This window comes from Dendropsophus ebraccatus, chromosome 4, assembly GCF_027789765.1.
Source record: "Dendropsophus ebraccatus isolate aDenEbr1 chromosome 4, aDenEbr1.pat, whole genome shotgun sequence".
NCBI classification, from domain to species: domain Eukaryota; kingdom Metazoa; phylum Chordata; class Amphibia; order Anura; family Hylidae; genus Dendropsophus; species Dendropsophus ebraccatus.
The window spans coordinates 118,681,312-118,705,043 of NC_091457.1; the positions used below are offsets into that span (position 1 = coordinate 118,681,312).

Here is a 23,732-nt window from a genome sequence, read left to right on the forward strand (position 1 = left end):
GCGGCAGCAGCAGCAGACTGCCACTATCTTCTATGGTCTGCCCGGATGATCCAGCGATCACCTGGGCAGCTTACCCCCCCCCACCCCCACAGCTCCTCCCCCTCCCCGACTCTTACCCGCTCACTGTCGGCATGGGTAATATCGCCGGCAGTAAGCAGGGAACGAGGAGAAAACGAGCGCTGACCCGACAGGTCCTCAAGTCCTTGAATGCAGGCCCTGGCAGCTTACCCACCACTCTGACTGATTGATGTCTGTTTGGGTGAAGGGAAAGGTCTATCAATCCTTGCTGGTAAGGCTTAGGGAAACCACCAGGGATGGCCCCAATGACTAGTGGTTCAGGCAGCATAAAAGGCGAACATAGGCTCAGACTGCTGGGCACAAGGGGTTGTACAACTTTTAGGAAAGGTGATGTTCATGGGGCCCTCCTTATTTGCAGTTTTCTTGAGCATTCAATGGGGTATAACCTTGCCTGCTCTCTCTATTGCGGATAAAATAGACATAGAAGAATCTATTATACAGTAAGCATCCTATGCACATACTTTCTACAAAAACTGGAGTGTTTGTGGCTATAGCACTGAAAGAAGAAGGAAGAATTTAAATGGATTGTCCCATAAAGCAAAGTTAGTAAAATCAGATACCGAATACTTAAATGCAAATATATACAAATGTCCTGTTTTCAAGTAAAGTAACTTACATCCCAGTACATTTCTTCTCCCCCATGGATCTGATCAGTTACTGGTTTCCTCTTTGAACCGTGACCCTGCTGTTGTCATGCAACAGGACACACACTTTACCGCAATCCCCCCTTGCTTGCATGCACAGTGGAGATGAACTGACATTACTTTCAGAAAACTGAAGTTGAAGTGAGCATGTGTGACCATCTTATTGGGTCACAATTGAGGGCAACAAGTTATCAAAACAATGCAAAGCCAAGTCGTTTTTTTCACCTCTTATATCCCCCCATCTGTTTAACAGAACATTTTCAGAAACAGTTGAACGTTTGGAATGTGTTTATTTTCACATAATGCATCAGTTTAAACCTATTTTTTAATGGGACATCCCCTTTAATTATGGGATCCCTGTGACTTTAAGACTTTTTTGTTGTTCTCTAGCTTCCAATAGTTTTTACCTTGTTCACAGCCATTGTCTGGGAAGCTGCTACCAGATCGCTGCTGATATAGTGGAAAATGCCAAATAACACACGAGCTTTTAATTTTCAAGTGTTCTGCTTTCAGGGATTAACATGCTTCATCTTACTACAGCATTGCACAAATTAGGGAAATTGCACTTTTTAGTCATTTTCTGCTTTGGCGGCAGAGATCAGCTTTCCTTTCTAGTACATTACCCTATAATGTAGCTTGCTTTTTACTCTGCCCCTAAAGAGTGTTCAGATTCACATGTGTAGAATTGGACCAGATGCAGAACAACACAATTCATTTACCTACACCCATCTGGATGTCATACAATGGAGTCCTTCACATTTAATGGTTAAGGTGGCCATACACCTTTAATAATTGACCACCATCAGTTAACTCTCCGTCCATCCCCCATCCTCCCAACACACAGGAATGTTCAGCATGACCGAGTGTTTGTGTATTCTCTATGGGAAGGGGAGAGTTAAAGGGGTATTCCAGGAAATAACTTTGCTCAGCCAATCGCGGCTGAGCAGCTGATGACGTGCTGAAGGGGGGGGGGGGGGCATTAATGAGGGCTGGAGTGGTCCGTCCGGCCTCGTGGAGATGACGTTTTCGTCCCAAGATGGCAGCTGGGGTTGACAGTGAGTCGGTGAGTATGTGACATCACGCTTCCGGGGTGGGGGGAACACAGAGAAGGGGGCCATTTACTTAAATAACACACATTACAAAGTTATATAACTTTGTAATGTGTGTTATTTATTGAATAAATGTTGAACACCGCACTACCCCTTTAAGGGGGTCTTGGGGGGTCCAACCCCTGAACCGCCCGGTGATCTCCGTATCAGACCCTGACGGCTCTGTTATTAATAGAGACCCTGGTCTGCAAGTGAATTTTTCCTGGAATACCCCTTTAAGCTGCAGTGAGACCCCTAGCCTCCGAACTCCCCCAACATCTTTCAACGCAATCTGGCAACCTTTACTTCTGTGGGGGAAATATGTGCCCTCCACCACCCCCAGCTTCTCTCCTCTAGTCTGTTATGGTATTAGCCAACAGATACATGGGTCACCAATGTATTTTTTGGTTTGGGTCGTTCATCATGGTACCACATTTTGTGTCAAAAAAGCATTCCTGAGATACGTAATGAAAATTTTCCAACTACATTCTAACCTTTGGAATACGCTACATATGTTACTTTCTAGGTAGAAATTCTCAAAACATAATCTGTCTCCCGAACCTGCTGTGTGATCATCCCTTCAATAACAAAACATAAATCTAGACAAGCCATTTTCCCGTAGGACTTTGTGGAAGTTGGGGAGACATTGTTTATTTTGGAGGGCTAATTGATGGTGGGAAAAAAGAAACAAAAATGTTGCTGGTTTTTGTACCTGTTTTTGTGACTCACATTTCCAGGCAGACTTTTAGAGTTTCTTTATTGTATATTCTGTCTTTTATCGGATCTTCTTGATACGTGCAAAGGTCTATTTAGTTATATTTAAGCAAGGTAATACTCAACGAGTTTTAATGAGTTGTCTCCTCTAGTAAACCCATTTTCAAATAAACTGTTAGGGTGCCTGTACGTCCTGCGGTTGAGCTGTGGTAATCGCATGCTGTGACGCTGTTCTACATCTGTATTTGCCAAAAATCTGCAGCAATTTGTGGTAAACCACGTAAATTCACAGTGAGATTACATTTTCGCTGCGTTTCTGGGCTTCTACTGGCCTCCTTGTTGGCTACATATCAGCAACCTGTCAAAATGGGACCTAACAGGTCCATTCATTTAGTGGGCTAAATGTAGCTAATTGTGGCTATGGTCACTCAAGTGGAAGCCTAGAAATGTAGTGTGAACCTAGCCCAAACCAGTTACTGCAAATGACGTTACTACCACATGCAGTTGCCATGTTTTATCCACCATGGGCACCCTTAGGAAATGGTCTGTTTCAGATCCTCACTTAGTATTGAGAGCTTCAGGCTATGTTCACACGCTATACAAACAACGGCCATTCCGCCTTCATGATCATTAATTCCATCCATAGGCAGTGTTAAACAATGGCCATTGTTGTGAACATAGCCTCAAATAGAGAATCTAATTTTAGTGGACCTGGCAAACCCATTTGTTGCACATTGGACAACACATTGGGGGGGCATTTATGATGTGGTGCAGACATCATTTTGTGGCGTAAGGGGCAAATGGGAATATATTCTCAAACATTTGCTTTGCAAATATTTGCAGCTTGTCCCTCTGCCCCACTCGCACCAGAGGGGAAGAGGTGTAATAGGGGGTGTAGCCACATGCAGAGGGGTCACAACACCTCTACATATATCCTGCAAGCAGGCCGTCAGGATGTTTTTAAGGCCATGGCTGATAAAGCCACTGTCAATACAGGTCACCTTTTGTTTTTAAAGAAAATGAGTAATGGTCAAGGGGGTATTCTAGTCTTATACAAGAGAATATAAGCTGATCAGTAGAAGTTGGACTACTACCAATCACAGGAATAGGGGAAAATTACCCCCTGCATTAAAGCATAGAACATGGGCATATCCAGTACTTCCTTTATTCTTCATAGGGCTTGCTAAGCCGCTGTGTCCATGGACATAGCAGCTGTCTGATCTGCTATTAATGATAGAGCAATGGGGAAGAGCTCCTGCTGCCGCCAGTTGCATTACAGCCAGCGATAGGCCTGATCTTAGGTCTATACAATTACAAGAGTCTTTTTATGTATTTTTGTCAGAGGATGCGGCTGGATACTTTTTGCAATATCTTCAAGGGAGCGTTTAACAAAACAAACATTAGATTGCTTAGCTATGCATCAAGTGTTCTGAATGTCCATGATTTACTTTGCGCTGTAGAAAACCTTTCTACAGTCAAACCCCCCTCCCCCCACGTCAGATATAATAAAGCATGCTTGACCGCTGTTGCAAAGAGTAGACATCCGTTCACTCGTGTGCACTATGCATATAAACATGTTGTGGAGAAGAAGCAACAAAGCCACTATCATGTAAAATCACACCTGTTTCTCTTGACTCTTTGTTCTCTGGGACTGTATTAATAAAGTTTATTAAAAAAAAAAGTGCGGCACAGGCTTACACTGTATAACATAAACTGGAAAAAAATGGCCTTCTAGTTTCTTTGGTTGGTAAATCTCCATCACATAACTTAGTAACTTAGCCTGTACTTTACTTACTTTACCTACATTGCATAATGTTTACTTTAGTCACATAAGTTTGATTTCAGGCTGCTGATAGCTTCCTGTTGTTAGAGAACGTTGTATCTTGAGACTGCCTGGTGGTGGTTTTGATGACATTAAGTGACAGCTGTCAGTTTGGGTAATTAGACGCATGATTGGGCAGGGACTGTTTATAACATGGGTCTCCAAACTGCGGCCCTCCAGCTGTTGCGAAACCACAACTCCCATCATGCCTGGATAGCTAAAGCTTTGGATTTGGCTGTCCAGGCATGATGGGAAATGTAGTTTTGCAACAGCTGGAGGGCCGCAGTTTGGAGACCCATGGTTTATAATATGATGAATTTAGCAACATGTCTGACTACAGAGTGGTGTTATGTGGTCTGTCTCCAAGGGCAACTGACAGAAATGGTGATAAATATTTATGAAGATAAATACACTGTGTAACCTTAAAACATATGGATAGTTTTCAACAACCCTATTTCTTTGATTCACGGAAGGGGTAGGATTTATGAAAACTCACAATTTTGTTTTTTAAAAGATCCAGTTGCAAAGAATAGGAAGCAAAACAAAAAAACTATACTCGCTCCTCGGTTCACTGTCATATATACAGATGACTGCTGAGGCCAGTGATTGGCTGCTTCACCACATGCGGAGTGTATGTCTTCAGGACACTTCTGCCAGGGTCCCCAGGGTGCCAGCAGCACTGTAATGGCAGCAAGCTGAGCTATAAGTATAATTTTTTCTTTTATAAAGTCCAGAAAACCTCTTTGAGGGTGCCCTCAGACACAGCTTTTTGTAGCTTTTTCTGGCCTCCAAAAAAAGCCAGAAAAAAAAATATTTTAGTGTTTTTTTTCTTGCATCTTTGCGTTAAGATGTGATTGGCCTTTTTCTTTTTTGGCCTTTGGCATTTTGAGACGAACAGAAGAAATTCTATTGAACTCTATGAAAGAGAAATGCCACAGTTTACAGAAAAAAAGTGCCAAACTCTCACCATGCTTTTTTTTTTTTGTTAAACTGGCACAGAGTCAAAAAAAAAAAAAAAAGCCAGGGAGAAGAGAAAAACGCTACAGACAAAAAACGGAAAAAATTTATTGACTCTCACAGCTAACATCCGGCCAAAGCCTTTTTGCAAAGCCTTTTTATCCTGTGTGAAACTAGCCTAAACAGTACTTGTCATTTTAGTTAAAGGGGTATTCCAAGATAAAACTAACTTTTCCCCTATCCCTAGGCTGGAAAGAGCTGAGTGCTGTTCTCAACTCACTCCAGCGGCTTCATTCATTCTCTATGGGATATGGTAGGAAATTCTACTACCCTAACTTTTTTCACACTCTAAGCGCATGTTCAAACAGCTAAATACTGTGCTTATCTGAAGGCTGAAAAATCTCTCCATTTTTTAAAAACCGCATCACAAAAAAAAAGTAATGTGATGCGTATTTTTCTGCTTGGATTCCTCCATCGGTGGCTTTAAAGTCCGCTTGTCTTTGCTTGTATAATACACAGTAATACTCCTGTACATACACGGCGGATGTCGGGAAAGAATTCATAACATCGCATTAATTTGAACAAGCAATTTCAATCAATCATAAATCTTGGAGCAGGCTAAGTTTCCAGGATGTAAAAAACATCCCGGTCAACACAGTATAAATTTTTTTGTTTCCAGTAAACTCATAACGTAATGTTTAGTTTTTCTTGTGTCACCTTCCCACACTGGCAATTTGTGTTCTTGAAAAGATTTTGCTTACGTGACCTGCAAAATTTTTGGAATGGTTAGGAGTTCTGGGAGGTTTTATATTTTTTGTTTTTAGAATTATGTGTTCATGTGAGTTATTGGGGGGGGGGGCAATATATATTTTTTTGTTTTAATAAATTGCAAGACTGGTATTTGCCTTTCTGTCAAAGAAAAAATGTATGTCTGACATCCTACTTTTCCCCAATTTTTTTTTTTATTTTTTTTACTGGAGCGGGCTGCACTACAAGACACTGACAATATATAATAATGACAATAATATTGGAGGAGAAGCAACCTTTTTTTAAAAAAAAAAAAAAAGCACTGTTAGAGGTTGAAATGTTCAACTAGACAACTACCCTAAAAATGTGTCCACGCTATGGGCTCATGTTTAGATCACTGCCTACTTCTTATATAAAATTGTTGCAGTTTTTGATAACTAATTTTATGGACCCCCTGTACACTGACGCTACCTTTCTACAGCAGCATGGTGACTAACTATGAGAACATGTGTACCAATGTCACAACTTTTTGTGGTTTTCAAGTATTTCCCATCAAAATAATATGTAAACTAATGACTCAGACTCCCAACATGCAAAATATACATTTTATTCTTCTTAAACTTCACCTCACACATAAAATAATATGTAAAACCAACTCTCTGTATGAAATGAAGTTGTTTTGAAATGTGTCGAGCAGGAAGCAAAAGTGATACTAGATGGGTTTTGTGGCACTTGTGTAGGATGTGTCTGGGGTGGGGACGTGTTGGGGGAATTGGCTTAGACTAAGTAGTGACTGTATATTTTATATGGTTGATGCATCGCATGTCCACAACTGATTAGGTTTTACGTGTTGCGACACAGTCAACTTTTTGTAAATTGGAGTTAAAGCTAAACTATGTGTAAATTATAAACTAATAGATATGGGATGCTTAAATGAAAGATAACACTGGTTTATGTGCTCTACAAGGGCGTATAGCTGTCATAGAAGGGGCTTCCCCATTCTGAAATTGGTGGTCAGAACCCTTATACACGCTATCTGCCCCTGGGTTTATTAGACGTAAATAGCTATGCATCATATGACCTATTATACGGTCTTTATGTTTTCCACCACAAAAGTATCTTTGTTCTAGTACACTTGACTTTTCAATACCTCTTCTGGTAATCTCTCACATTTCATCATTTTCCAGACACAGATATTAGTTTATGTAAGTAACACTCATCCTTTGTGACATTTTTTTTTAGTGATGTCAATTATTTAATGTTTTTTTTTCTTTCCGGACAAACTCAGAAATTATGACATTTTTTAACACCTGATTCATTAGATCAAAAACTCCTAGTTTGTGGTATCGAGCGCGAGTGGGAGATATCTGTGTAAAAGTAGGTGGTTCAATACATGTTAGTGATCAGCAATTGTGTCAAATGTCAACATCACCCACATTTTGTGAATTGTATTGTTTTTCACATTTAACAGAATATTTGATTTCCCAGAATACGATTTCCTGTGTTCCTGTAACAAAACTTTTTTTGTAAGTCAACATGATAAGGTTACGTAATGGCCTTCAATGCTAAGACTCGTAATTTATCTTCACCGTTCTATCCATAAGCCAGTCCCTATTAACAAAAACTTCTCAGCCAGAGTTGCCAAACTGCTGATCCCGAGAGCTTATCATTTTGTGTGGAGATTAAAGATGAGTGCAACTCAAGCATGCTCAAGTGTGGCGGGAGCCCAGCATAATGACCGGCAGCTGCGATCCCACAGCTTCCTGTCATTAACCCCTTAAACACATGATCTATAGCGATCGTGGCGTTTAAGGTAGTCAGTGACAGGACAAGCTCCTGTCACTGACTGATCGGGACCCCCGCAGCCACGCTGTGGGGATCCTGATCGCTTGTACCGATGGGAGGTGGTAAGTCACTTATAACCCCCCCAATAAAAGTTTAATATACCTCCATGCCCATTATAAAAATAAATATATATATAAAAAAAAGACATATTATATATGGTAGCGTCCGGAATGGTCTGATCTATTAAAATATAAAATTATTGTTCCCGCATGGTGAACGGCGTAAACGGAAAAAAACCCCATTAGGATTGCTGATTTTTTTAAAATTATGTATCAGGAAAAGATTTATAAAAAGCTATCAAAACTTTTCTTTTACACCAATATGATATTAATAAAACTAGAGATCATGGCGCCCCCCCCCCCCCCCCCCCCCCCGACACACTCACAAACACACATTCCCTGCATTGAGTTCGAAGACTGTAATGGATTAATTGGCTATATCTATGCAGTACACTAAAATTGATACAGACTGTACAAAGGGAACCTACAATGTAATTTAAAAAATACTTTGATATTTTGTATCAAAAAATTCCTTACGTTAATAATTACAACTGCCCAGTTTTCTTTTTTGTTAAAGAAAATAAAAATAAAATTTTTAAACAGCAAAACAAATAAACATACTTGATATTGCTGTGTGGAAAGTTCCAAATAATTAAATTTATACATTTATTGATGTCACATCGTACTAAAAAGCATGGAATAGAAAACAATCAATATGATTGCTTCCTTCATTTTCATAAGGGCCTTTGAAAAACGAAAACTAGAAGCTGATTGGTTGCTATGGACAACCACTTCATTGTTCTTTTGCATATTTTTTTTTTATAAATCTTCCCATATATTGTATGTCACTGTAGATATACTGACCTGCAGAGTTATCAAGTCAGTTCTTCTACACAGGGAAATGCAAAAAAAAACAAAACAACAATCCCCCCCCCTAATTTTTTTGTATTACATTTTGTGGGATAATTAAATTTGAAGTCATTTCAAGGTACAATTTCCCCCACAGTAAAAGTAAAACCCTGTACAGCTCACAAATGGACACAAAGAATGATAAAAAGGTGAAAAAGTGTCTTCTATCATATGTCAAATTCTTGGTCTCCAGCACGGCTCCCCTCTCCTGGTTCCCTCTGTCCCCTCTCCTGGTGTCTAGCACAACCTTCCTAAAAACCTCCAGCATGGCTCTTCTTCTTATTTCTGGTCTCCAGCAATTTCGGCACATCATTATTAATCCCCAGTATGCCTTCCTTCTCTTCTCTAGTCTCCATCATGGCTTTCCCCCATTCCTAGGCCCAGCATGGCTACCCACCTCATTCCTAATCCCCAGCATGGCACCCCATCAAATCCTTAGTCCCTAACGTTTTTTTTTTTCTTTTTCCATACCTACTCTCTAACATGGCTTCCCTTTCAGTCTTATATATTTTCGTCAAGGCTCATTCCCCATCACCTTCTCTGCTAACTTTAAAGCGACACTGTATCCACCAACCCACTCCCCCAAACTGCTGGTACCATTCATTTGATGAGAGTAAGTCCTTTCCGCTTGTGTCTTTCAAAATGTGCCCGTTGCCTTGGTTAGGCAAAAAAATAATCTTTTAATCTGTAGCAGCCATGTCAATGTGGCATTACCTAGAGTGTCTGTGCCCTAGGCCTGCAATGCCTCTCTTTCCTTCCTCCCCTTTTTCCTTCATATTAGGAACACCCCTGGGCAGGATTTCTCCTATTCATCACTGGTCTAAACAGTGCACATGTGCCTTAGCAATCCCAAGTAGCACATGTGCACTGTTTAGAAATGAATAGAATAAATCTTGCCAGGAGCATTCCTAATGATGAGGAGGGCTGGGAAGAAGAAAAGAGAGGCTTTGCAGGCCTAGGGCACAGACACTCTAAGCCATGCCAGATTAACTTGGCTGCTACAGATAAAAAGATGATTTTTTACCCCAACCAAGGCTTCGGGCATGTTTTAAGAGACATGACTGGGAAGGACTCTCATCAAAGAGATGGTACCAGTAGTTGGGGGGGGGGGGCAGGGGAGGGGGGCGAGATAAAGGATACAGTGTCCCTTTAAAACTTCAGTGCCATTCTACCTTGTTCAGTAATTGCATGGGCTGTTTAATGCAGTGTGACATTGCCTGCATCTTCCTGATCTCTTCTACCCTTTTCACCCAGCTCTGGTTGTAATACCACTTATGGGTGAAACCATAGCATAGTTTAGTTTTCTCCAACAGAAGAACATATTTTGAGAAACTGCAACAAATATAATTCTAGAACATTTTATGGAAAACTTTTCCACTCTACAAATACTAGGTTCAAAATATAAGAAAACATGTTATAATAATTTGTTTTGTGATTGCTTAATATTAAAGTTAGAGATGAGTGAATTGCTGATCTCAACAAAGGGAAGTCCTTTGTTTGATCAGTGCTCCGCTCATCAAGCCCGCAGCTTTTCAGCGCTGCTCTGCTCCCTGCCACTCCTCCCAGGATGCTGAGAAAAGCTGGATCCAATCCAGGGAAACTTCTCCCAGTTTCCCAAGGTTGGAGCCATCTTTTTCCTGGCACCCGAGTTGGAGCGGCACAGAGCGGAGCAGCGCTCACTTCACTGAGATCAGCGATTCGCTCATTTCCTAGGTAAAGTATTAAAAAACAGTAGTTTGTGCCCAATATTTGACAACTCTCCTAACTTTTGCAGTTGTATTGTGAGTCAAACAGCAGTTTTGGGATTATTCTTAGGTAGGAGTTTATAAAGTTTGAGGACTTTAATTCATTATGCGTGAGCCATAAAAACGTCCATTAAATTTTATTTTGTTTACTGGTTCCAGTGATTTGTGGCTCGATATGTTTCTTTAACTTTTTATTTGCAGAAAAATAACAATCAAGATAATACAAAGATCAAAAACATTGTCACTTGTTAATTTTTATTTAAAAAAAAAAACAAAAAACAACAACCTGTGAATGACATATCCGAGTACATCTTCTATTGAACTTCAAAGATTATCAAATAAGCACAAAAACAAAGACTGATACATGCTATTTTTCTCTTCTTCTGCACATTTACTCCTTACAGGTTTCATTAGAATTTGCTAAACGCACACTCTTGATTTTTGCACGTGTCGAAATAGATCTGTAAAACTCACTTTTTTTTGTTCTTTTCCTTTTTTTAAATTAGCATAGACTTCTAATAACTGTGTCCTAGTACCCGCAGTATCTGATAAGTCCTTGAGACGTTCGGTAAAGTCTGTGCTTTAAGACGATAATCAGCTGCCTTCGAAGGTCCCCATCTGGAGGATAGAGTTCTTTACTGAAAGATGTTTTTGCCTTTTTTTCAGCGAGCTCTCGCATTTCATCATCTGTTGAAGTGAATATGAAAAGTCACTGACTCCAAATCCATCTGGTGTTATTATTTTCCACTGATAATTGGCTTGAACAATGAGATGTCTGTGTCTGCAGCCTTTGAAACTGTATACCCTGTTTATTTTCTGGAGGTCTTGTTCTCCTCCCACCTCTTTTTGTATTTTTGTTGCCTCGTGTATTTTTTTTTACCCCCCTTTCCAAGCTGTTGCCTGTCGTACATTATCTTTGACGGCAACTTTTCTCCCTTTTGTTTAGTAAATAATTTTCACTGTAACAACTCCTATTTAATCTTTGTCCAGGCATGTGACAAATTTGCTGCTTGAATTGTGCCGAATTTCATACAGCATTTATTGTACTCAGACTAGTTTATTGTACCAGACTAGCACCAATAAATAGCTGTATGCTACAAAACAACATATTATTCAGATATCACCGACATATTGTGTGGTTCTGTAGTGCTGAAAACTAACAGGTGTAACAAAAAACACTATGTAGTTTACATTTGTGAAACAAACTATACATTTATAGTGCAACTTTTTTTTTAACTGATTTTGAGGGACATTAATATTATTATTACCTTTAACCCACATCTACTTTCAGGTTCAGAGGTGACGTAGCAGGCCCATTCAATAAAAGAAAAGGGACACTGATACAACTCCTGAATTGCTGAGCTTAGGGTATGTGCACGCTACAGAATCCCGGCGGATTACCCGCAGCGGATATCGCAGCTAGCCCCCGCTTGCAGATGCTAGCAAACGTGCACATCTCCGCTGGTCCCATAGGCTTCATTCTATGGTTTGCCAGATTCCAACGTCCGGATTCATTCTTCAGGTGGACTGTGGAATCTGGAAAACCATAGAATGAAGCCAATGGGCCTCTAGCTGCAGAAGAAAACCTTCTTTTCAGTCAGTGGTGCCTCACTGTGTCCGGGGAGAGAGGGAGGGGAAAAGACACCAGATTTTACTGGCAAGTCTGAAAGGGTGGTGGATGACTGAAAAAAATTAAACAACAAAAAAAAGTTGTAATCCCCCCCTTGCACCCTTGTGCACTTAAAGTGACTCTGTACCCACAATCTGACCCCCCCCCCCCCCCAAACCGCTTGTTAGCTGCTTTTAATCCAAGATCTGTCCTGGGGTCCATTCTGCAGGTGATGCAGTTATTGTGCTAAAAATTTACTTTTAATCCTACAGCGCTGTGTCTAACAGCCGGGGCTTACATTTGTATATGCATTAGGCTGGCACAACCTCTCGGTCCCTACTCCCCGCCCTCCTGATCATTAGGAATGCTCCAGCAGATTGCTTCCTATTCCCCACCTGTGTGCATAATGAACATGGGCTGGATCATTAATACACCTGTGCAAAGCTCAAACAACAGTAAATGTTCCTGGATCATTCCTAATGAGGAGGAGGGCGGGGAGGAAGGACGGAGAGGTCCTTAGACACAGCGCTGAAGGATTAAAAGTTGTTTTTAGGAGAATAACTGCATCACCTGTCGAACGGACCCCAGGACAGATCTTGGATTAAAAGCAGCTATCCGAAGGTACAAGTGGTTTGGGGGGGTGAGATTGTGGGTACAGAGTCGCTTTAAGGTACCACCCTAGGCACTGGACCACAGCTGCCTAGTGATATATATGGCGCTGACTGTATGCCAAAATCAGATGTATTATCTAGTCAATTTGCATTACAGAACATTTTCTACTTCCACTGCTTTAGCTTTTTATGTAAAGATTACCAGTGGAAACGTTCAGTGACTTCACTAGTTAGGGGTTAAAAAGAAAGAAAAAGTGAATAATATGACATTTTGTTGACTTTGGTTATTCTGACTTGGCCTAACCCACACTCCAGCAAACATGCACCAGAAGGTGGTTTCAATACTCGGAAAAGGTTTTTTATTTTTCTGAAGAACTGAATCACAGGCAGAAATGTATCTTTAGATATTATATAAAGTATATATATACATTGCATTTTGTAGATCTTTGAATGTTTATCAAACTGGTGTAAAGTATAATTTTCTTAGTTGCCCCTAGCAACTAATCAGATTCCATCTTTAATTCCTCACAGATTCTTTGAAAAATGAAAGGTGGAATCTGATTGGTTGCTAGGGGCAACTAAGACAATTCTACTTTACACCAATTTGATGAATCTCCCCCTTAGTCTTTTCTGAACCCATTCAGTATGGATTCAGTATTATTAAAGTATTATTAAAGTAAATGTATTTGCTTTATGTGTAGCACATAAATAGAATGACGATGGGTTGGGGAAATCAGTGCTGTGGTCCTTTTTTTTTAACCGCAGCCAAGTTCTCCAATAATTCTAATGGAGCAGCTTTACAGAAGGGAGGTGTTTCCTCCCACTGGGGGTGGGCCAACGCACCTCCAGTGCTTCAGCCTGAGCCGGCGCTCGGTAATAGGCTGGCACTATGCGTGGGAACCAGGCCGCAGTTAAAAAAGAGGCTCTGGCTTCCCTGCGCAGATGCCGTTCTATTCATGTGCAACACTTAAAACAAATGTACCGGATGGTACATTGGCTTTAATGTGGTTGCCTGATTTCCAATCAGTTAACAAGAGCCAAGAGTGGCTACAGACAGTGTCTCTTTCCCCCTGGAGGACCCAGGTGGTCCATGTATTACACAGGCAGACCATTGTTTCAAATAGACATCATGTAATGCCCTATAAAATAATAATTATTGTTTACAGCCGCAATTATCATAATACGGCTGTATTTTCCCCTCAACAAAAATAATGTGAACATTGCTATAATCTGTGGCTCTCTGCTTTAAAAAAAACTAATGGCCTTTTTCTTAATTTTTTTTTATTTTTCTCTGTTTTATAAAATATTTTAACAGAGCAAATATGTATCAATTTGTTTCACAAACCTCCATCGCACACATGGTTTAGGGCATGGGTCTCCAAACTGCAGCCCTCCAGCTGATGCGAAACCACAACTCCCATCATGCCTGGATAGCTAAAGCTTTGGATTTAGCTGTCCAGACATGATGGGAAATGTAGTTTTGCAACAGCTGGAGGGCCGCAGTTTGGAGACCCATGGTTTAGGGCCAGCTGCAACTGTTACCTCTGCACCCTCTATAGCTTTGCAATGGGCTAAATATGATGACTACATAGCTAATCTTAAAACGAAAGGCAACAAACTGTCACGGCCGCGGCTGCGTCCGGTGTTCCGGGCCGCCGCCGCGACCTCCTCCTGCCCCATGCAGCCGCCGGGGTCCTTGTGCAGGGACCCGGCGCTGCTGCTAGTTCGGCCCCTGGGGGCGCCTCACCTCTCCTCCGCTCCTGTCTCCATCTGTGCCGGCCGGCGCGCGCGTCCCCGCCTCCTAGGGCGCGCGCGCACTGGCTGTCTCAGATTTAAAGGGCCAGTCCGCCCCTAATTGGTGTTGCACACAATCACTCCCTATAAATTCCAACCCTGCCCCACTACAGGTGTTGGAGCCTCTACATGCTTCCCATAGCGTTTGGCCCAGCTCCCTGTTGTTCCTTACCTTAGTCCTTGTCCCTTGTTCCTGTCTTCAGTCCTTGTCCCTAGTCCTTGCCCGCTGCCTTCCCTTTGTTCCCGAGTCCTGTCCGCCACCTGCGATCACGTCTACAGTCCTCTGCCTGCATGCCTACTGCTCCTGCCACGCCTCGCCTGCCGTCACTAGCAACCAAGCCAGGGGTAGCGACCTGGGGGTCGCCTGCCGCAGCAGGTCCATCCCGCCTTGCGGCGGGCTCTGGTGAAAACCAGCGGCCCCTTAGACTCCGCTCCCTGGTGAGGTTAGTGCTATCGCTAGTGACGGTCCAGTGGATCCACTACTCCAGGCGTTACAGTAGGCTCCAACCATGGATCCCGGCGAGGTGCCTGATATCCGTGACGTAGCCCGAGTGGTCGCCCAACAGGCGCAGCAGATCCAGCAACTCACTGCCGCCTTACAGCAGCATACTACAGCCCAGCGCACACCACCTCCTGCTGCTTTTTCTACACTTCGACTGGCTCTCCCAAGCAAATACTCTGGTGACTCCAAGTTGTGCAGAGGATTCCTGACTCAGTGCACCATGCATATTGAACTTTTAAGTAGTCAGTTTCCCACCGAGCGCTCTAAAGTGGCTTTCATCATCAGCCTATTGGAGGGTAGAGCTCTGGCCTTGGCCACGCCGCTGTGGGACCGAGATGATCCTGTTGCTGCCAATCTCCGAACCTTCCTAGTCGAGTTTCGCTCCGTCTTTGAGGAACCTGCCCGTGCCTCTTCAGCTGAAACTGCTCTCCTCAACCCCTCTCAAGGGAGCTTCTCTGTTGGTGACTACGCCATCCAGTTCCTCACCCTGGCGGCAGAATTAGAGTGGAATGAGGCCGCTCTAATAGCCACCTTCAAGAAGGGCCTGTCCAGTCGGGTGAGAGACGTGCTTTCCGCCCGAAACCTACCTACCTCCCTGAACGAACTCATCCTACTGGCCACCAGGGTCGATACTCGTTTTTCTGAGAGAGAGGAGGAGGTCTGGCATGAACGGCGACTAAGCCTGTCCCGTCGCCATCACCAGCTGGCGCCGGTCTTCCAGAATCCTGACGTTCTGGTGTCCCAGTCGACTCCTGAGATTCCTATGCAGGTGGAACGGGCTCACCTGACGCCTGATGAAAGAATTCGTCGTCTGGAGCTGAATCTCTGCCTCTACTGCGGTGGTTCGGATCACTTTCGGCTGAGATGTCCCCAACGTCCCCAAGCGTCCGGGAAACGCCAGCACCTAGGTCCGGTGGGAGAGGTCTCCCTAAGTGTGAATGCCACCTCTCCAAGATTGTTTGTGCCAGTTTCCATCCAGACACCCTCAGGACAAACTCACCAGACTACTGCCTTTCTCGATTCTGGGTCAGCAGGCAATTTTATTGCAGCTACATTGGTCCAGAGATGGCGGCTACCCGTGACCCCACTAGCCAGACCCCTGACTATCTCCTCGGTCACGGGCGAGATTCTTACCGACCATGTGCACTACCAGACCGCACCTCTAGTCCTCCAGGTGGGCACTTCACATCTGGAAAAGATCTCCTTCTACGTCCTGCCCCATTCTTCTTCCACCATCCTCCTGGGACTCCCTTGGCTGCAATTACATGCCCCTAAGCTGGACTGGAGAACCGGGAAGATTCTTAGTTGGGGTCAGGACTGTTCCAACCAGTGTCTGAGGTCACCTCAGCCCAAGTACTCTATGTTGTTACCCGAGCCCGCCAAGCCTTTGTCCGGCCTACCGGCGGAATACCAAGACTTGCCTGATGCCTCCATCTGCAGGCAAGAAAGAGGGGGAGGCCAAAGGGGGGGGGGTACTGTCACGGCCGCCGCGACCTCCTCCTGCCCCATGCAGCCGCCGGGGTCCTTGTGCAGGGACCCGGCGCTGCTGCTAGTTCGGCCCCTGGGGGCGCCTCACCTCTCCTCCGCTCCTGTCTCCGTCTGTGCCGGCCAGCGCGCACGTCCCCGCCTGTCTCAGATTTAAAGGGCCAGTCCGCCCCTAATTGGTGTTGCACACAATCACTCCCTATAAATTCCAACCCTGCCCCACTACAGGTGTTGGAGCCTCTACATGCTTCCCATAGCGTTTGGCCCAGCTCCCTGTTGTTCCTTACCTTAGTCCTTGTCCCTTGTTCCTGTCTTCAGTCCTTGTCCCTAGTCCTTGCCCGCTGCCTTCCCTTTGTTCCCGAGTCCTGTCCGCCACCTGCGATCACGTCTACAGTCCTCTGCCTGCACTATCTCCTGCCTACTGCTCCTGCCACGCCTCGCCTGCCGTCACTAGCAACCAAGCCAGGGGTAGCGACCTGGGGGTCGCCTGCCGAAGCAAGTCGATCCCGCCTTGCGGCGGGCTCTGGTGAAAACCAGCGGCCCCTTAGACTCCGCTCCCTGGTGAGGTTAATGCTATCGCTAGTGACGGTCCAGTGGATCCACTACTCCAGGCGTTACACAAACTAGTACAATTGAATTACAGAGAAGATTTGGGTTTAGCCCCTATGGAGAAAGTTATCTGTAATGGTTTCCTCAAGGTGGTCTGGTTTCCTACCACAGAAGAAATACTGGCAGGATCCTAAATAATTAGCCTGCAGTTTGTTTTCACGGTTTTTGGCTGCAGTAAGGAAAAGAAAATGATAAAATCTTAGAATTCAAATGTTACATTAAGCATTTACCCAATTAATAAATACAATTCAGAAAACTCTTTGAAATCCTATGGAGGACCACAATAAATTAGTTTAAACTAAGAAACAAAGTCTTAGGCGTCTGGTGTCATCTGAAGCCACCACTGAAATGTCTTGTCGACTCAACTCTGTCTTCTGTTTGGTTTGATTATTCTTTCATCAGCACAAAAGGGAATTTTGCTGTACGTTTCTTCAAACCCTTATATCGCCGCAGGTGTACATATGTCTAACCCAAGAGATCTTTAGGCGAAAGAGATTCGGGTAGTTTGAAGCTCTGCTGTGAACTGAAATAGCGTTGAATCTAAGAGATGAGTTACCAGAGTCGCGTTGTCGTAAAAAGATATTAACTCCCAGGTGGTGGTGTTGTGCAGTTCCCTGGATGTCATGGTATTTATATACTGCATTCACATTGCAGATTAGCTTTATGTGCCGAGGATCTATAATTGTATGTTAGCATTTCTGTCATTACTACATCTACATTAATTTAAAGTGTTTGGTCAGGCACAGAATGATACCTCTTTCACTGACCGGGTTCACTGCTTCCATCCTCCTATTTAGAGATGTGCAAGTTGATGCTGAAACGATCAGCATTTGAATTCTGCTGCCTGGAGAAGATTGATGCAACCCGAGGACTGCCTGGAAAACATGGATACAGCCTAATCATTCATGTGTCATTCTATGGCCCTCAAGCACTTAGCGGTTTGGATTCCCATCAAGTCTTCTTATCGTTACTTTCTGACATTCCTGCCTTTACTAGATCAAATTATTACAGATCTCAAATTCTTTCTTAGTTTACTGCTCTTCTCATTTTGTCGGATGATCGTCATTATTATTATTTATTTTTAAAACGCTCTTAATTCCAGAGCACTACACAATTGATCATGCATCCCTTATTTGTTGCCCCTGTCTTTCCTCTAGTGGTGGAAATAATGTTTCTTTCCTGGTGTGGACCACTGCCGAGGGTTTCAGAATGGGTCAGATCTTTGAGAATAAATTTTTGGTGCCGTCTTTTTCATTAATGTAAAATCTGTATCCTGGTTTCAATATTCATGCTGTGCTGCCATACTGTACCCACATAAATTTATCACTTCTTTTCAACTTTTTCATTGGGGCCATGGAGTGAATTGACACCCCAAAAGTCTGCAAATTCATGGTTTAGTATCTGTCTGCATAAGCAATAAAAAAAAGTTTGAAATTAATGTCTTTAAAATATTGCTATGTTACCAATAGGGTGGGGCAATGGGGCTACGATAGGCTATGAACCTCATTAGAGTGTAAAGGTCTCTGCCGTTTGGTTAATAGAAGCTGTCAGGCAACTCTTTACACACACATGAATAGCGATCTGTCACTGCCCAGAGGGGTGTTAGATAGCTGTTAGAGACACATGGTATCTTTCATATGTCAGTCTGTGCTTCCAGTAATTTTATTTTATTCTGCAAATTGTCTTAGAGGTATTCCCTGAAGTGCTGAAGGCTGTAAAGCCTCCTTGATCCCCATTCCATGCTTGATTGACAACTTTAGGCTGAGTGCTAAGCAGCGCAAAGCGAGGAGGCGCTTCATCTTTGGCACTTTGCATTGGAAAGTAAAAACATTTTTCTACAGTATGAAAGCATGGAGAGCTACATGACAGTTATTGTTATTATGTTATCCTACTGTCATCTAATAGTGTCAGCAATTTGGAACTTGAGTTGCAGCAGACGCATTCACTTGTGCCTGCTTGCCCAATGGCTGAGCTGAGCAGGCAGTTCCTGCCAGTAGAAATGAGTAGAGATGAGCGAACAGGGCCAAAGTCCGTACGAACGTTGGGGTAAGGGGTACTATGTGGGATTTTTTATTTTCAGTGCACAGAGGGACATATATAAAAAAAAATATCTGGTGTAAGTAGACCAAAGTGATACCAGATTATGAAATATTCTGAATTATTCAATGGTCATACTAAATGCCCAAAGACCTTTATTAAGTATGATGAAGATGAAATATTCAATGACAAATTGCAGGAATAGAAATATGCAGATTTTGGCTATGTTCACACACACTATTTTTACTTAATATTTTGGTCAGTATTTCTCAACAGAAAACAGGAGTGGATTAAAAACACAGAAAGGCTATGTCCACACACAGCTGGAATTGAGTGGCTGGCCGCCATTTAATGGCAAAAAAATTGCTGTTATTTATTATGTAACAACGGCCGTTGTTTTGAAATAGCGTCTATTATTTGCCATTAAATGGCGGCCATCCACTAAATTCCAGCAGTGTGTGAACCTAGCCTTTCTGTGTTTTTAATCCACTCCAGGTTTCTGTTGAAAAATACTGGCCAACATACTGAGCTTAAATACTGTGTGTGAACATAGCCCTAGATGTAGATAGGGTTTAAACATTTAAATAAAAATCTTGAAGGTTTATTAAATTATTATTATTTTCCAATAGATTTCTTTTAGGTGTGCGCATTGGAATGTCATACATCACGTTACACTACATGTTTTCTTAAAATATTCATGAAGTGTGCCTCTTGCATTTGTCTCTGTCAAGAAAAACTTGTTGAACAAATATCGTCACGATAGATAGGGAAACAAGTTAATCGTTATACAATTTATCAAAGTGTGCAACATGGATTGATGGATAGATTGAGATAGGTAAAAAGATGGACATAGATAGATAGATAGATAGATAGATAGATAGATAGATAGACAGATGTAGATAGACATAGAGAGAATTAGATAAACATAGAAAATAGATAGATCAATATAGATAGACAGATAGATGAAAATAATGGAGATGTCATTGGCATATTCAGGTAAGCCATAATAAGATTACATAAAAGTTGGAATCTTGACAACTTTTAGACTGATGACAGGTTAAATTAAATTAGACAGAACTTGTCAAAGTAACAATGTATAAAACATGATGAACATGAGTGCTATAATTAAATCAGATAGAAGATAGATAAATAGATAGATATTAGAAAACCAGATAGATATGTCTAATAAAGATGCTAGATAAATCCATAGATAGTTAAATAGTGATAGAGAATAGTAAATATTTGTAGAATAAACATAAAATACAACATTCTGCAGTAGCGGCTGGTTCCAGTGATGCAGTACAGTGGATAATTCTTCATGCACCCAGCAGCTTGCAGACTGTACATGAGCTGTGTCCAGAGGAGCTGCACTGCTTTGTGGCTGTTCACATTGCTGTCGGTAGTGAGCAGGCAGGTAGCTTGCACAGCAGACATGAGCAGTTACTCATTTGCCGAATGTTTGTGTTTATGCAAAAGGGGCCTCTTCCTGCATAATCTAGAGTAAGGCAGTGGCTTTTGTTGTGTTTAGACCACATGCCTTCAGTCCTTCCGTACACTGAGCTCGTGTGAAAGCACACACAGCCAGGATAGTCACTTTTCCTCCAGTGCTCTTTTCTGCACTCTCTTAGTGGGATTATACACACATGTACAGGCAGTTCTGATTCTTCCTATGAATGGGTAAGTTTGCCTTCAGCTTCCTACTTTGCCTTTACCAAGACTTCTACACCTTTGTACTGAAGGAGTTCACCCTATGTCACTTGAACAGACTCCACATTGCATACGACTACGTGGAAGACAGTTGTTGGTAGTTGTAGTGTTATCCTTGTGTTTACACGTATGACTTCTTTTTTTTTTTTTTTTTTTTGTTCACTCAATCGCTCAGAAAAGCCTTGTCCTCGTGTATTCGAGAAATCTTGTAGCTACTTTGAAGAGAAAGTTTTCATTGTCTGCCAGACAGAGAAGAGTGGAATCTGTGCGAGACACCCCGGTAAAATGAGTGTTTTCTGGGGTGGAGAGACTTCACAGTGGAGTCAACTTTATGTCAAGGGCTGATAGGAAAGATTCTAGGTGAACATATGACAGCCCCCTTCCTCTGTTACCGGTGAAATTCCGCATGGAGAAGTGGGCTTGTCTGGCTTGTTAACTCTTGCACTGAAAAGGGGGGCACTTATTTCTTTCTAAGAAATCAGGTAACATGTGGATATAGAGTGAATAATTGTATTCTGTGTACTATGATGCGGAATGTGTCGGCGATATAGAAGCAACAGGACAAATAAAAAACTTTCATGGACCCTTTAAGACAGAATTAAAATCTTTCCATAGAGATATATGCTGATGATTCCTTGGTTATGATGATTTGGTGTTATTTCGGAACAAACCTTAACACTTGCACACAGTTATTAGGCAATATTTATATCTGGATTTTTTTTTTAATTTCTGGCGTGAAACACAGACTAGTTAATAAGCAGATTAATTTTATTTTCGATAAAGAGGTTAAAAAAAATAAAGAAAAAAATACTTTATTATTCTTTAATGTAAATGGGAACCATTAACTCCTTGATTGCTGTGACTTATTAATTCATTCAAACATTAGGGTGTGCTGTTACACCATGTGTGAAGGATGGACATCACTGCAGCCAGATAGCTGTATCAATGGGTTAGAGGATTGGATGATTCATAAAAATAAATAAATATATATTTTTTAAAATTTACCAAAAAAACTCTAAACACTAAGTTATGAGCAGGAGTTATTATTTTTTTTATTATTTATTTTTCTATTTTTTACTGCTTAATTGCGCCTTACTTTTAGGAGGAGAAAAAAAATACACTTTTTATAAGAATTACTCTGTCATCGCTTCTTGTATGATTAGCGCTTTTGTGTTCTTAAATTTTGATTGATAGAGATAATCGTTTTCATGTAAAAATACAGACAGGTACTTAAAGTTACAGTGACAATAGCGATTAGCATTTTCTTTATCTTATTGTTTAATGCAGGTGGGGGGCTGGGTGTCTCTGCTGATTAACCCTTATGGCAGAGCGGGAAATAAATTATTTAAGACAAAGGTTTCGTAAACGTTTTGGAAATAAAACCTGCAAATATTATGTTCCTCACGACATATAAAAGGCAATCAAGGGACACCCATAAAATCCATCCTCTTGACAATGACCGAGTCTCCCACTTTTACTCCGAGATAAGAGAATTTTCCCAATTAATATAATAAATGACTACTGAAATTCTGCAGCGGATTCCCTACTTAAAAAAAAGCTAAAATTTTTATTTATTTATTTTTTTAACCTTTTTTCCAACGCAGGGAAGAAAGACAAAGTTCCAGACTTATATCAGCAGATATGAGCTTCCTCATGGCAAATGAAATTGTCTCCTTGGTCGACGATTCATGTGTCCTTGGATAGAATGATAGACATGAATATGAGGTTAATTAAAACCAGGGGAGGGGTCGCAAGAGTTGAAGTTGGGGGGGGGGACATGGGTACAGTCCTTAATTTTGAAGTCAGAAGCATAGATTAATTTGGTGCTAACTGGATTTTAATTCAGACTATGACAGTGTAGAGCACCAACTCATTATCTTTTACAACGTGGAAAGTAAGTCAACGAGAAGAGCAAATTAAAAGATTCTGTCGTTGACCACAAATCATACTGTGTGTACTGGGAGGATGTTCTGTGGTACACTCGGCTTAAGGATGGGGAACAACTGCAGTCCAAAACAGATGAGAATCTCTAGTGTAATTGTCACCGAAACAGCTGGTCTGGTAACTTACAGCATTCGTCATCCTCTGGTAACATAGCTTGCACATACTTGTAGATGGACCATCAGACTAACCATATCTTGGCTGGGCTTTCACTTTCTTTATCATGATTTTTTTTTTCTTTTGTGTATATCTTTTTAACTTTTATTTTACATACTTTTTTTTACTTAATGTTACCCGACAATAACCTGTTAATACACATGATGATGATTTAACAATTTTTTAGTTATCTATCTATCTATTTATCTATCTATCTATCTATCTATCTATCTATCTATCTATCTATCTATGTCTATCTGTCTATGTCTATCTATCTTCATATACGTATGTAAGTTGATAATAAATATACTGTAATATCACAATAATCTGGGGTTAACTGAAATGGGATAACCAAATATTCTGTATCATAAGACGGGGGTAGGTAAAAAGAACCTCTAGGATGACGACCAAAATAAAATTATGTTTTTACTGTAAGTCAACAGCATTTCAATATTGTATCTTGACAATTATTTGATATTTTTCTTAAAGGAATTTTACTGTATATAAAATTTACAAGATAATGTGTACAGCAGCATGAATTGAAAATATAATACAAGAAGGAGATTATTGGTACCCAATATGGGTGAGCACTGACAAAGGGTTTGGGCCTTGCTCTACAGGCAGAGCATGAGATCTTAGTATTAATGCATGTATAGGGTGTTTGTATATGAATGCATTGTTTTACCATATCTGACAAAGAGTCAAGTATAATCTCTAACTTATAAAGGACGTG

The 23,732-nt window shown here is 41.6% G+C and overlaps 1 protein-coding gene across 12 annotated transcripts in view; it reads left to right on the plus strand.

Moving 5' to 3' along the window:
* The window catches only part of FOXP1 (forkhead box P1), a 576,401-nt gene that overhangs the window by 202,932 nt on the left and 349,737 nt on the right, over positions 1-23,732 (plus strand). Inside the window, exon 1 of one of the 12 annotated variants that reach the window (XM_069966883.1) lies at positions 20,751-20,872. The exons of the other annotated variants lie outside the window; for them this stretch is intronic. The gene's annotated coding sequence lies outside the window, so the exon portion shown is untranslated. Of the gene's footprint in view, positions 1-20,750; positions 20,873-23,732 lie in introns of those variants that run through there. 12 annotated transcript variants of the gene reach the window in all.